This window comes from Cebus imitator, unplaced genomic scaffold (assembly GCF_001604975.1).
Source record: "Cebus imitator isolate Cc_AM_T3 unplaced genomic scaffold, Cebus_imitator-1.0 Scaffold51, whole genome shotgun sequence".
Classification (NCBI taxonomy): domain Eukaryota; kingdom Metazoa; phylum Chordata; class Mammalia; order Primates; family Cebidae; genus Cebus; species Cebus imitator.
Window position 1 is genome coordinate 8,983,537 of NW_016107366.1, and position 5,663 is coordinate 8,989,199.

Below are 5,663 nucleotides of genomic sequence, written 5' to 3' on the forward strand. Positions count from 1 at the left end.
TCCCAGCACTTTGGGAGGCCGAGGCAGGCAGATCACCTGAGGTCAGGAGTTTGAGACCAGCCCAGCCAACATAATGAAACCCAGTCTCTACTAAAAATACAAAAATTAGCCGAGTATGGTGGTGGGCACCTGTAGTCCCAGCTGCTTGAAAGGCTGAGACAGGAGAATTGCTTGAACCTGGGAGATGGAGGTTGCAGTGAGCTGAGATAGTGCTATTGCACTACAGCCTGGGCAACAAGAGCAATACTTGGTCTCAAAGAACAAACAAGCAGGCATATATATATATGTTTTACAGAAAACATATATATATATAACGTTTTTTAGAGATAGAGGCCTCGCCATGTTGCCCAGGTGCTGGTCTTGAACTCTTGAACTTCTGGGCTCAAGCAGTCTTCCTGCCCTGGCCTCCCAAAGTGCTGGAGTTACAGGCATGAGCCACTGCATCCAGCCAAGACTTGTCTTTCATCTTATGGGTTTTTTTTTTTTTTTTTTTTCTGAGACAGAGTTTTACTCTTGTTGCCCAGGCTGAAATGCAGTGGTGAGATCTTGGCTCACTGCAACCTCTGCCTCCCAGGTTCAAGCGATTCTCCTGCCTCAGCCTCCCGAGTAGCTGGGATTACACACTATGCCCGGCCCATCTTGTGTTTTTAATAACTCTCCGTTCTGCTCTCTTCCCTCCCCCTGGAAACAATCATTGTGCTTTCTGGCTCTACAAATTAGACTACTCTGGGTACCTTGTATAAGTGAAATCATACAGTTTTTGTCCTTTTGTGTCTGGCTTATTTACTTAGCATAACATTCTCAAAGTTCAGTCATGTCGTAGCATGTGTCAGAATTTCCTGTCTTTTAAGGTTGAATGGTATTGTATTGCATGTGTATACATGAGATGGCTTTAGAGCTTCCTTCAACTTTTGGGTTGTAGAAGTCTAAATGCCAGGTCTCTGTTGTTCCTCAGGGCAGACTGTTGCCTGGCTTCAAACAGACTTTCTTTCCTGCTTATGTCACTAGAACCTTCCCTGAGCCCGGTGGGCCTTGGAGACCCTGGGGAGGGATCCTGGGAATGAAAGGCTTTGACTAAACACCTGCTGCCTTCTCTCTGAGGCTTCAGCAGCTGGGTCAGGTTTGGGTGCTGAGCAAGGGCGGGGGAGGTAATGATGGCCTGCAGGGGCTTGGCTGTCCAGATGAAATGGGCCTTGCTCTGAGGCCTGGCCTGATTATAGGGAGCCCAGTGCTCGCCCTCCCTGGGGCCCCGGCCTGGCTGTGCTGCAGCCCCTGTATGCCCAGCTGTTCTGGAGCAGCTGCAGAGGTAGGCGGGGCTGAGGAATTTGGGATAGCAGCTGCCAAAATGCATCGGCTTTGGGGTCTGGCACGAGAGGTAGAACTCATGGTGAGTCCAGCGAGTTCATGTTGGTTCTCATCTGAGGGCTAACTAGTAGTAACAGTCACTGTTGCTTCCGGTTTTAATATGTTCACCTCATACCAAACACTGGACATGAGACATGAACTATCTCAGTTAATTGTCATACAGCTGTAGGAGGTTGATATCATTGCCCTGATTTTACAGATGGGCAAGCTGAGGCTTGGAGAGCCTTTCCTGGGTCTGTGCAGTTGGTAAATGGCCCAACTGGAATTAGGCCCCAGGTACGTGCTGAAGGCTGGTTTCTTATCCACTGCTTCTATGTGGTAGGACATTCTTTGGCCAGGTTCTTAGTGGAGAGTGGGTAAGGGGCCAAGATCCCTGCCTTCCCTACATGGGACACAGGAGCTCCTCTTATAGCTGCTTAGGGATTCTCCTTCAAAACATTATTTGAAAGCCACTGTCAGTAGTTCAACCATTTATTTTAATTTATTTATCCTTTTTTTTTTTTTTTTTTTTTTGGTCCTGTTTTCCAGGCTGGAGTGCAGTGGTGCGATCTTGGCTTATTGCAACCACTACCCCCAGGCTCAAGGGATCCTCCCACCTCAGCCTACCAAGTACGTGAGACCACAGGTGAGCACCACCATGCCTGGCTATTTTTTTTTTTTTTTAGTAGAGATGAGGTCTCGCCCAGGCTGGTCTCAAACTCCTGAGCTCAAGTGATCCATCTGCCTAGGACTCCCAAAGTACTAGGATTTCAAGTGTGAGCCACTGCTCCCGTACTCAACCCATTTATTTTACAGATGGAGAAACTGAGGCCCAGAGAGGGGCAGGGAGCTGTCCAGGGTCACTCTAACAGGGTGGGTGGCTAAACCAGGCCCTGCCTCTCAGCCACCTGCTGTTTCTGGTGCCCACCTGTCTTCCTGGATTTTACATGTGACCTGCCCAGTCAGGAGGGTACTCTGGGGCCTTCCCTGCTGGGTCTACTGGGCCTGGAGACCATTCTGTAGGACCCCTGCAGACCTTGGCTGGTGGACAAATGACTGAGGGAGGGAGATGCAGAGATGGCAGGCAGTAGGGGCAGAGAGCAGAACCTAGGCTGGATCTCAGGCTGGCTCTGGGCTGGCATGTTGTGTGGCCTGAGTGACTCCATTCTCTCTAGGGCTCCATTTCTCCATCTGTCCAATGATGGGGTATTGACAGCTTGGGCCCACAGGCACTAAGCAGGGGAGGATGAATGGTCCTGATGGGAGATATAAATGTATGGGGAGGAAGAAAGGAGCCACTGGGCCCAGGAGGGCTCTGGACAGCCTTTGCCCCATCCTCCTCCAGGAAACAGCCTCCCACACCTCGCTGCTGGCCAGAGGACGCCGCTTGGCCTGAGCGTGTCCAAGCCTCAGATGGCAGAGTTCCTGGTCCTCTATGCTGCCCTGGGGCTAGTGGCTGCCTTCCTCAATCCTAAAGTGTCCTTCTCACCTCAGAGTGATGCTGGCACCAGCAGGGCTTGGAGGAGGCTGAGCTCTTTGTGTGGGCACTCACATGGGTATCAGCCTAACCCACCTATGTGTGCTCACATCCCTGACAGGTGCACATACATGCAAACCCATATGCACACCCATAGCAGGCGCTCACAGATGGAGAGAGCCAGGCCACTTCTTTTTTTTTTTGAGATGGAGTTTTGCTCTTGTTGCCCAGGCTGGAGTACAATGGTGTGATCTCGGCTCACTGCAACCTTCGCTACCCAGGTTCAAGTGATTCTCCTGCCTCAGCCTTCCAAGTAGCTGAGATTACAGGCATGCGCCACCACACCTGGCTAATTTTGTATTTTTCAGTAGAGACAGGCTTTCTCCATGTTGGTCAGGCTAGTCTGGAACTCCCAGCCTCAGGTGATCTGCCCGCCTTGGCCTCCCAAAGTGTTGGGATTACAGGCATCAGCCACTGCGCCCGGCCGAGCCAGGCCACTTGTGTCTTTTAAGGCTCCTGGTAATTTAAAAATGAAGAAGGCCTAAATAGGGTGTTCACAACTGTGGTATGTTTTTATCTAACAAATTAATTATTATTATTATTATTATTTTTTGAGACGGAGTCTCGCTCTTGTTACCCAGGCTGGAGTGCAATGGCGTGATCTCGGCTCACCGCAACCTCCGTCTCCTGGGTTCAGGCAATTCTCCTGCCTCAGCCTCCTGAGTAGCTGGGATTACAGGCACGCGCCACCATGCCCAGCTAATTTTTTGTATTTTTAGTAGAGACGGGGCTTCACCATGTTGACCAGGATGGTCTCGATCTCTTGACCTCGTGATCCACCCGCCTCGGCCTCCCAAAGTGCTGGGATTACAGGCTTGAGCCACCGCGCCTGGCCTAATTATTATTATTATTTGGGACGGAGTCTAGCTCTGTTGCCTAGGCTGGAGTGCAGTGGTGCGATCTCAGCTCACTGCAAACTCTCCCTCTCAGGTTCAAGCAATTCTCCTGCCTCAGCTTCCTGAGTAGCTGGGATTACAGGCGCCCGCCATCACACCTAGCTAATTTTTGTGTTTTTAGTAGAGACGGAGTTTCACTGTGTTGGCCAGGCTGGTCTTGAACTCCTGAACTTGGGATTTACCCGCCTTGGCCTCCCAAAGTGCTGGGATTACAAGCGTGAGCCACTGCACCCAGCCAAATTAATGTTTTTTTAAAAAATACATGCACCCACACACATCCAATACAATGTAATTGAGAGACTCAAGATCGTCACAAAAATTACAAAAAATGTGATTTCACGTCGCTATGTGGTCCAGTGATGGGATGTAAGTTTCAAATGGCATGAAGAGCATTCTATTCTTTCCATCTCATCCATGATTCTCTGGGGCTAGACATCCAGCCCACTTTGTGTGCATATTGTATTATGAAAAGTGTCAAGCATCAGGAGGGGTTGAAAGAATGGCACAGTGAACACCTGTATACTCAGCACCTAGGGGCTACAATGAACATTTTGCAGTATCTGCCTTATCACATATCCATCCCTCTGTCCAACCCTCTATCCACCTCTCCGCACAGCCAGCCCTCTGCCTATCCATCTACCTAGCCATCCATCCCTCTCTCCCTCCTTTCATTCCATCTCATTTTTGGATGCATTTTTGAGGCTTCTGAATGTGAGGCCTGGGCCAAATGACACTCTCTTCTCTGCTTTGGAGTAACAGGCCCCGCTACACACACAGGCACACCCCTACCTCTACATGTAAACCCCACATGTGTACATACCACATATGACTTACCCATGTCCCCACATTTATACATAAATACTCCATGCACATATCCACATAACCACACACGCTCATCTGTGCACATGTACCTAAACAGCCCCCACCACCGCCACCACCAACATCACACACGGCCCACATGTGCATTCAAGACTCTGGACATCTGTAAGGAAAGCATCTGGAGACCTTTGGGAACCCTCAGACCTGTGGCTCTCATGGAGCTGGTGCCAGGTCCTGGCATTTCTGGCAAGTTCCATAGGCTCCCTGGAGTGACCCACCTCAGCTGTTCTACCTTTTCCACTCTTATCCATCTTCTCTTTCAACCCCTGGTCGCTTACCACAAAGGAAACGGATTCCTTCCAGAGTGTTGCTGCATATGAGAAGCAAAGCCCACAGATCATCCGCTCCACACAGGCTGGGCCTGTGTTTGCCCTGTTCACACTGCATTCCCAGCTCCTCGCCCACTGTGGCCCTCTCTAAGTGTTGATTGGAAAAAAGTCACCAGAGCAGCATAGAGGCACATACACTGGGCAGCCACAGGAGCACCCCTACCCCACACAGTTACATCCATGCACGCAGAACACCCTGTGTTTGCGCATGCCAAGTTTGCCTCACTGTGTGCCTGCACACGTGTAAACACGCATTGTGTCTGCCTGTCTTCATACTTTCCAGATAGAGTCCCTGCCAGGACCTGGGTCCTTTCACAAAATCACCTAAGATTACTGTGGGCTCACCTGCTGGCACGTGAGATCCAGGTGTGGCTCCATGACCACCCAGGGCTCCTGGCTTGGCCCTGAACATCTGGGCAGCAGGGGTTTAGAGAACAGCTTTGGAATTCCATTCTTCTGAGGAAACCTGGGTTCCATTCTGGCTCTGCACGTGGTCACTATGCATGTTCCCCATATGATTTATGTACAAGTTACCTCATCTCTTGGAACATCAATTTCCTTATCTTCTAAATGGGCCAATAGTTCCTACCTTAAATGCGTCTTAAAGGAGATAATCTCAGCAGAATGCCTGGCATGTTGTAAGCTCTTAAAAATTCTTGCTGTGAATACGATTATGGT